The following is a 9,072-nucleotide window of genomic DNA, read 5'->3' as shown; positions in this document are numbered from 1 at the left end:
CTGATAATCTGAATCATTAATCAGTTCTCACTCAGATTTGCAATCTGAATTTATTCTACCAGTGTGGAACACACACACACACACACACACACACACACACACATGAGACACAAACAAACTAGCACCAGAGCACCAGCACGAGCAGTACCATCACCATAACCAAGAACAACAATACAAACCTCAGGCAGAGAATTTAATTTAAAGAAGTTTCAGGGTGGTAGTGCTTCTGGTGACTGACAGATGCAAAAGCAAATCCTCTCTGGAAGATTTGATAGAGCTAGAAGAATATGGTTTCAATCCAGGCCAGCAGCAATTGAAGGATATAGGGTAAAATGCTATAGACTGTAAGATATATACCTGTTCCAGATATATTAAAATATGTATATTTTTTAATCTTAGAATAGTCAAAATAGAGCAATTTAGACAGGAGGACCTGGAAGTGGAAATTAAATAAATATTTATTGACCAAATAATTATTGACCAGTATGTGAGGTGGATTATTATACTAGGTGCTAGAATGGGGCATAAAAATGGATGTGAATGTACATTTCTTGGCATTGTACACTGTACTAATTTCCTAGAGCTGCTGTAACCAGGTACCACAAATTTGGTGGCTTAACAACAACTGAAATCTATTTTTTTCATAGATCTGGAGGCCAGAAATCAAGGTGTTTGCAGGGCCAGGTTCCCCCTAAAACCTCTAGAGGAATATTCTTTCTGGCCTTTTCTAGTTTCTGATAACCCAGGTGTTCATTGGCTTGCAACTTCAGTGCTTCTGTCTTTGATTCCATTATCACATGAGGTGGTCCCCATGTGTCCCTGTCTTCACATGGCATTTTCCTCTTCTTATAAGGACAGCAGGCATGTTGGATTAGGGCTCACCCCAATGACCACATCTTAACTTGAGCACATCTGCAAAGATCCTATTTCCAAATAAGATCACATTCCCAGGCACTGGGATTAGGACTTTAACATATCTTTTTGGGGACACAATTCAATCCATAACACACTATGACCTTTATGTTGGAGGTGACCTATTTCTACTTTCTCAGTCTTATCTCTCTCTTCTCACACTTCAACTCTACTGAACCATTTGCTATCGTCCTGTCTAGAATGCCCCAGTCTGATAGGTGTAAGGTTATTTTGGATTGGAGTCCACAGGAGGGGCGGCACAGCAGAAAGACGAAGCACCCTCCCGGTTTCGGCACCAAATGTAAGGTTTTTTGGATTGGCCGGTGCTGGAGAAAGAAAGATGAGCAGAGTTGAAAGGGATAAGTAAAGAGGCTTTATTGGAGCACTCCCAGGTGAGGGTATCAAGTCTTAAGAGAGGGACCTGGGTGAGATTTTCAGGTCCTGGGAGAGAGAGAGAGAGAGAGAGAGAGAGAGAGCTGAAAAGTCACCCCGCCCAGAAGTCTGAGGGGGTTTATATATGTTTTTGGAGCTGGGGGATGGGGGTTTCTTTGGTGGGAAGATTTCAGCGCGAAGAGTGGGGAATTCTTTGTTGCAGTTTTGGGGCGGGTATTGAGGAATAAGAGGGGCTTCTTCTTTTTTCATTAAGGAAGGGAGGGGTGCCTGCTACCAGCCTTACATTCCGGCCTTTTAGTGATAATAAGGCACCGCAGTCTTTCTGGCTACTTCCTGCTTTTGAGGGGCGTAGTGGGGGCTATGGGCTGGAGTCAGCTGGTGGAGGGGTGACTGGAAGGGGAGAGTAGGGGTGAAGAAGCATCTGATTTACTGCCACTCTGGATAATTCCTGCAGGCAGTGTTGGAGAAACTGTAAAAGACAGGGGGCAAAGAGAAAGATTAGGCAAATGATGATACTGAGTCGTCGGGCTGTATACCCGTGTGAGAGATAACAGAGTCGGTCTCCAGAGGCTGAAGCAGATATCGGTCCGCGTGGGCACGGAGAAGTTGCCTGAGGAGAGAGAGGTATGGGAGATAGGAGGCCAAAGGTCGGGGCTGGGCTGGAAGATGATGGTTAATGAGAAAAGGACGGCTGTACACGAGTTTGAAATGTCTGTGAGGTGGCATATGAGTGAAATCGACCTGCCAGTCTTGTCCGGGGAGATGACCACGTATCTGATAGGTGGACATGGGGGGGTTGAGGGATTGCCATCAATATCCATGACTGACACCTAGGAAGGATAAGTAGGGCCTGAGAAGGAAGGCAGGACAGAGTAAGTAGCCCCCGTATCAACCAGAAAGGACACTGCCTTACATGCTACTTTGATTGTTACCCTGGGCTTGGCGAGGGTGATCGGGGTCATGGAGTCGGGGCCTCTTCAGTCTTTGGCAGCCAGACCCAAAACTGCCATCGGTAGGTCTAGGGATGGAAGGACTGTCTCTCCAGACATCTGTCCCGAGGGGCAGTCACTTTTCCAGTGTCCCTCTTCACCACATGCCAGGCAAGGCATGGTGGGTGGACGTGGCTTTGGGCACTGGTTGGCCCAGTGGCCTTCCTTACCATACTTGAAGCAGGTGCCTGGTGGAGTGTGGCTGGTCGCCTTGGACAAGGTTGATGACTTTATGGGTCCCGCTGGCCGCAGGGCTGCAACCAAGGCTTGGGCCTGCAGGTGTGCCTTTTGGTGGACACGGGCCTCCTTTTGGGCCTCTGCCTGTTCATCTCGGGAATTGAAGACTTTAAATGCCATATTCACCAGGTCTCGCATAGGGGTCTGAGGGCCCTCCTCTGCCTTTTTGAGTTTCTTTCTGATGTCAGGGGAGGACTGAGTAATAAAGTGGGTTGCAAGGACAGTAGTCCCCATGGGGGAGGTAGGATCTAGGCAGGTATATTGGATAAGAGCGTCTGTAAAGCGACTGAGAAAGGTCACAGGGTTTTCATCTGCCCTTTGAGTGATTTCCCTGAGTTTATCATAATTTACAGCACGATGCGTGGCAGCCTGGAGGCCGGCAGGGACACACTGCAACATGCAGTCCCACCGTTTCCTGCCCTCCTGGCCAGCCAGGGTGTTGAGTTGGTATTCCCCCTCCGGCTCTTTGCAAGGGACAGCCTCGGCCCCTACTGTCATAGAGCGGTCCGTAAGATGGACTTGGTCAGCATGTCTCTGAGCCGCTGCCCAGACATGCTCCCTTTCATCAGTAGTAAGGGTAGAGGAGAGTATAACAAAAATACCACGCCAGGTAAGGTCATATGCCTGTGTCAAGTAGCGGAACTCTTTGGTGTAGGCTGCAGGGTCATTACAAAATGAACCCAGGGGCTTTTCAATCTGGGAAAGATCAGGAAGGGAGAAGGGAACATGTACCCGTACGACCCCCTCGGCACCCGCCACCTCCCATAGCGGACAGAGGAGAGACTGGTCTGAGGGGTTTGTGTGAGAGCGAGTGTGATGGCTGACCGGATACGTTGAGCAGCTGGGTGGTATGGAAGGGTGAGGGGGCGCATCCGGGTATGGTGGAGGTCGAGTGGGAGGAGGGCTGAGGGAGTCAGGTGGATCGGAGAGAGCAGAAGCGGCATCTGAGGAGACGCCTGGTGGAGAGTTAGAGGGAGAAGAGGCGGAGGGCGGTGGGGGATTTCACGTAAGAAGGACCTGTACGGGGTGGCAGGTCAGACAGAGAGAAGGACAGGAGCATAAACAGAAAAAGGCTTGGACATATGGAATCTCCAACCATTTGCCATTCCTGTGACAAAAATTATCAAGGTCTTGTAGAATATCGAAACTGAAAGTCCCATTCTCAGGCCATTGGGAGCTGTTGTCTAATTTATACAGTGGCCAGGCAGTGTTGCAGTAAAGAATGAGGTGCTTGGGCTGGATGTCTAAATCCAGGGCCTTCAGATTGGCCAGCAGACACCCTAGGGGAGTCTCTTGACGAATTTTGGAATTTTGGCTACCCATGATGTCGGACTCGAGAAGGCGAGAGGACCTGGTCCCTCACCTGGAGACAACTGAAGTCTGGAGGACGTCTCCATCCAGACCACAGTGCCAGCAGTGAAAAGGGAAGTAGGATTTCAGGCGCCCCCGTAAATCCTAAGTCCCTGGACAGGAAGAGAGCCTCCGACGTGGGCCCACGGTATTTGGACAGGATCCTGGATCCCGGGAACAGAACAGTACAGAGGTCTCTGGAATGGACTCGAATCCGACACAGGTAGGGTGAGTACCTAGGCCAAGGTAGTCAATTAGGGACTCGAAGGCAGTCAGCGGAGGTCCCGGTCTGGAATGCCAGAGTTCACGGAAAGGGGTGGCGCAGCCAAACGCCCCTCCCGGGTTTCGGCACCAAATGTAAGGTTTTTTTGGATTGGAGTCCACAGGAGGGGCGGCACAGCAGAAAGACGAAGCACCCTCCCGGTTTTCGGAACCAAATGTAAGGTTTTTTGGATTGGCCGGTGCCAGAGAAAGAAAGACGAGCAGAGTTGAAAGGGATGAGTAAAGAGGCTTTATTGGAGCACTCCTGGGTGGGGGTAACGAGTCCCAAGAGAGGGGCCCGGGCAAGATTTTTGGGTCCCAGGAGAGAGAGACCCGAAAAGTCACCCCGCCCAGAAATCTGAGGGGGTTTATATATGTTTTTAGGGCTGGGGGATGGGGGTTTCTTTGGCAGGAAGATTTTGGCATGAAGAGTGAGCAATTTCTTTGTTGCAGTTTTAGGGCGGGTATTGAGGAATAGGAGCAGCTTCTTCTTTTTTCATTAAGAAGGGAGGGGTGTCTGCCACCAGCCTTACAATAGGTTTGTATCGTATGATACTTTATAATCAGGTCAAATGTAATTTTCTTTAGGAAGCTTGCCCTGAGTCCACCAAGTCAGGTTAGGGGCCTCCCTCTTAGGTATAACACTTAATCCTGCTTCAATATAGTAATTGGTTTACCTGTCTCTTTCTTATACTAGACTCTGAAGTCATTGAAAGCAAAGACTTTGTGTCATGTTTCTCTTTGTGTTCTCCTTGCTCAACACAGTGCTTAGCATTTGGTAGACACTCAGTAAATATTTATTATTGAATATGAGTAATATTATGAAGGAAATTTGATAGAACCTAGAGACCAATAGTATATGAAGGAAGAAGAATAAATGAAATATTACTTTGAATTTTGAGTAAAAGTATGAGGTCAAGAGAGGTACAATGGGCAGAAAGAGTCAAATTCAAAGAGGAGATGGTTTGGGAAAAAATATTATGAACATAGATAAAAGAGATCATAGAATAAACATGCAGTAGAAGAAGTAGAGGAGGAAACTCTTTAAGGACAAAGACTGTGTCTTATCTTTGTGTTCCTAATATTTTGTATTGTGCCTGGCATAGAAGAGGAAATCAATTCATATTTATTAAAAAAGTATAAAGCGAATGTTTCCAGATATCTAGGATTATGTTTCTATTTACCAAATAGAGAAGTTGTAGAGAGTTACTGGTTTGAGGGCTGGGAAGATAAAGCCTTTAGCTTTGGTTATGTTGATTTGAAAATTAGAACTGAATTTTTAAGGGAGAAATCCCCAGTAGCCAAGTCTATGGATGCATGAGTGCTCAGAGCTATAGACTTGAAAGTCACAGATATCTATTTGGAAGTTATCAATATAGAGATGATAATTAAAGACACGGAAGAGGGTGAAGTTTTAGAGAGATCTGGTGTAGAGTAAAAAATTGGAGACTTGGCCAGGTGCAGTGGCTCTCTCCTGTAATCCTAGTACTTTGGGAGGCTGAGGCTGGAGGATTGCTTAAGGCCAGGAGTTTGAGAACAGCATGAGCAAGAGCAAGACCCTGTCTCTATAAAAAATAAAAAAATTAGCCAGGCATGGTGGTGTACACCTGTAGTCCCTGCTACTTGGGAGTCTGAGGCAGGAGGATCACTGAAGCCCAGGAGTTTGAGGTTGCAGTGAGCTGTGATGATACCACTGCACTCTACTCGGGTGACAGAGGGAGACCCTGTCTCAAAAAAATATGTATATATATGTATATGTATATATGTGTGTATATATATATATATGACATATAAGGACACCTTATGTTTATACTCTGTCAGATATCTAAAAACATTTGTCTGGGCAACAGAGGGATACCCTGTCTCAAAAAAAAAAAAAAAAAATCAGAGATGCTAGGAGGTAAAAGTAGGAACAGTGAAGGAGATAGAGAAGGAGCAGCCACAAAAGGGAACCCTGGATAGTACAATGTCACAGAACCCAATAGAGGAACTAATTTTTAAAAAATAGATGATTAACTGTGATAAATACTAAAAAAAGACTAAGAATAATGAGGACTGAGAAAAGTTCATCAGTTTTAGCTTTAAGACTTAGTCAGTGATTTTCAAGAGAAATATTTCAGTGGAGTATTGGCAGGGGAAGTCTAATCTCAGGTGCTTAAGAAGGGATTTGGTGACAGTTTGGTGATAGTAAGAAGTGACGTCGTGTAGACCATAAAATTAAATTTGGCAAGAAAAGGAGAGAAATTGGATAGTAGTTTGGGAGATCAGCAGGATTAACAAATACTTATTGCTGTGCTTTTGAAATGAGACATATTTTTGGTGAATTTTGTGTTCTATGTGTTTTGTGCTTGGTTTTCAGTTCAGGCTAGAGCTAAAACACTAAGTTACAAAGACAGAAATTAGCATTTATTAGCATTAATTAGCATTATTATTCTAGATTGCACTGGCCTTAAGGGGTGTCCCACTGGGTGCTAGAGCCTGGTTCTGTGACTGGCATTGGAAAAGAGAAATAGGGGAGAAAGTATCATAAGAAATGTGTATGGTGGAACAGAAATTGTCAGGTCAGGAAGCAGAACCACAGCATGTTGGAATGGAAAGGGACAAACTGAGAAACTCTCTCTATATATAGATGAGGCAGCTGAGGTCCAGAAAGCAACTCTGGGACTTCTGAGCATTAGTGACAAAACATCTGAGTTGTTTGATAGGGTGGTGGATTTGTTTTAGCTCTTCCTCAGACTGAGGGGAATTCCATGGCATTATTACTGCTACCCACAGTGGTATTGGATCGCAGGCAAATAAAGATTTGCTCTCTGTCCCTTTTCTTGAGGATGTTGCTGACCAGAGAGTTGAGGATTGCCCTCTCTGGCAAAAAGAGTCTCCTTTTCAGACAAATTCTAGAATTTGGCTGCATTTTGCAAATAGAGATGGAGAAATGTAGACCCATGTTGTTGCCTCCCCAGGGTCATCATTAGAGAGACCAGCTGGCTGACAAGCCTGTGGCTATAGAAACCAACCTTACTGAGAAAAGATGGATTATAAAAATAAGCCTGTTTTCTTTTCAATTTGATTAGCTGGAATGATGCGTTGGCCCTTTGAATTCGATCTTGTAGAAATATCAGTTTGGATAATTTAATTTTCTCAGTCAATACCTTATCACAGATTTCTTAAATGTACTCTCCTATGTGACCTGTTTGGTTCAGTTGAAGACAATGTACTGCATTTCCCTATCCATGAAGGTTTTTACTTTGTGAAAACTCATGATGTGCTTCACTTTCACATTGTGGAATAAACTAGAACTTCTTAGATGGAGAAAAAATGGTCTGTGCTGCTGTGTATACCTTTGCTGCAGGGACTCAGGATGATCAAAGGAATAATAACCTGGGCTTTTGGTGTATAGGTATCTATCTATATGAAAATATTGGTTTTCTCCTCCAAAATATTTTTTCTTCTTCAGTGAGGTTTGGGGATATAATGTGTCTCATGTGCCAGCAACTCATATATATATTATATATACATGTATATGTTACATGCATACAAATGTCAGAATCCCTTAATCACATTTGGAAACTCCATATACAGAGATAATAGACACCAGAGGTGAAGGGTAGGGGGAGAATATGTGTGGAAAAAAACATATAAGGGTTTATTAAAAATTTTGGGGGTAACTTGACCTATTTTCCTCTGACCTTATCTTTTGTCTCACACACTGGTTTACAGTTTTTACATTATTATTCTAGATAGCACTGCAAAACCTAAGGCAGCCCATTTTAGAAATCTCTCAACATATTAAACTGAACATCAAGTAGATAATTTCACTCATAACTTGCAGCCAATAAAAACCTTTCAGAAATTGGCAGACTCCCAAAACCTTTGAAGGCTTCCTATCCAACTATAGTATTCTATGGGATATTAAAAACCAAGTTCAGACTTTGGAAGGAAATCCTGTGGGTGGCATACATGAGAAAACATCTCAAGGCCTTTTAAAACCGTAAATCTAGGCATAGTGCTGTGTTTCAGTTATGGATGGAGGATTTTTCTTCACTTCTTGTTCTAAACTGACTCTAAACCATTGTCAGAAGCTAACTACCAGTAATACTGCTTCCCAGAAATATCGTACACAGAATGTTGAGAAACAGGAGGTATGTAGGGTAATTGAAAGGAAATCAGAGCAAAGAGCACCAATAAGAGACCAAAAGAAACTAGAGTGGGAGAATCAACAATGGCCATACATTGAAAAGGTTCATAGTATATTAAAGAGATCACAACTCACAGTTCTACTGATGTCTTAGATACCTCGTGGGGTAAAATCTCTTATTGGGTATCTTCCATCTTGCCTTGTTAATCCTCACAGTTGTAGTTGTTGCTTATGCCCCTTTTCACCTGGTAATCTGTTGTAAATCTGCTGCCAAAACCTTGTAATGACATAAATAAGTATAAATCTTAAATCTAAAACATTGCCTCAATTCAGTAGGAAGTAGCTTGATGACTATGTCGCCTCTCCTCCCATAGACATGGAAGTGTAAAATTGACAGTGGGGAATATGTACAGAGAAAATGGTTTGAAACGGGTAAAAATGTTTTCTGTCTCTTCAAAACCCTTTCAACCTTTCTTGAGAACTAAAACCTATATCTCTGCTTCAGACCAGTGGTCAGGAGGGGCAGGAGAGTGTCCTTTGCTCTTTGTGCCACATAAGATGGCTCCAGAGAATTGCCCACGTGGAAGTCACAAGATTGTCTTAGTCAAAGATGGGATGAATCAGAACCTTTAAAAGCTCTGTACTTCTGCTCAGAAATAGGACATTGGTACCTTGAGACAGGAGTTTGCCAACCTCCTCATTTGTTGGCAAATTAATAAATTCCTCTTTCCTTTTCCTCAAAAAAGTGATTTGTTTGAAAAAATAAACAAAATCAATAGACCTCTTGCTAGGTTA

Source organism: Lemur catta, chromosome 11 (assembly GCF_020740605.2).
Source record: "Lemur catta isolate mLemCat1 chromosome 11, mLemCat1.pri, whole genome shotgun sequence".
Classification (NCBI taxonomy): domain Eukaryota; kingdom Metazoa; phylum Chordata; class Mammalia; order Primates; family Lemuridae; genus Lemur; species Lemur catta.
This window is presented reverse-complemented; position numbering follows the sequence as displayed.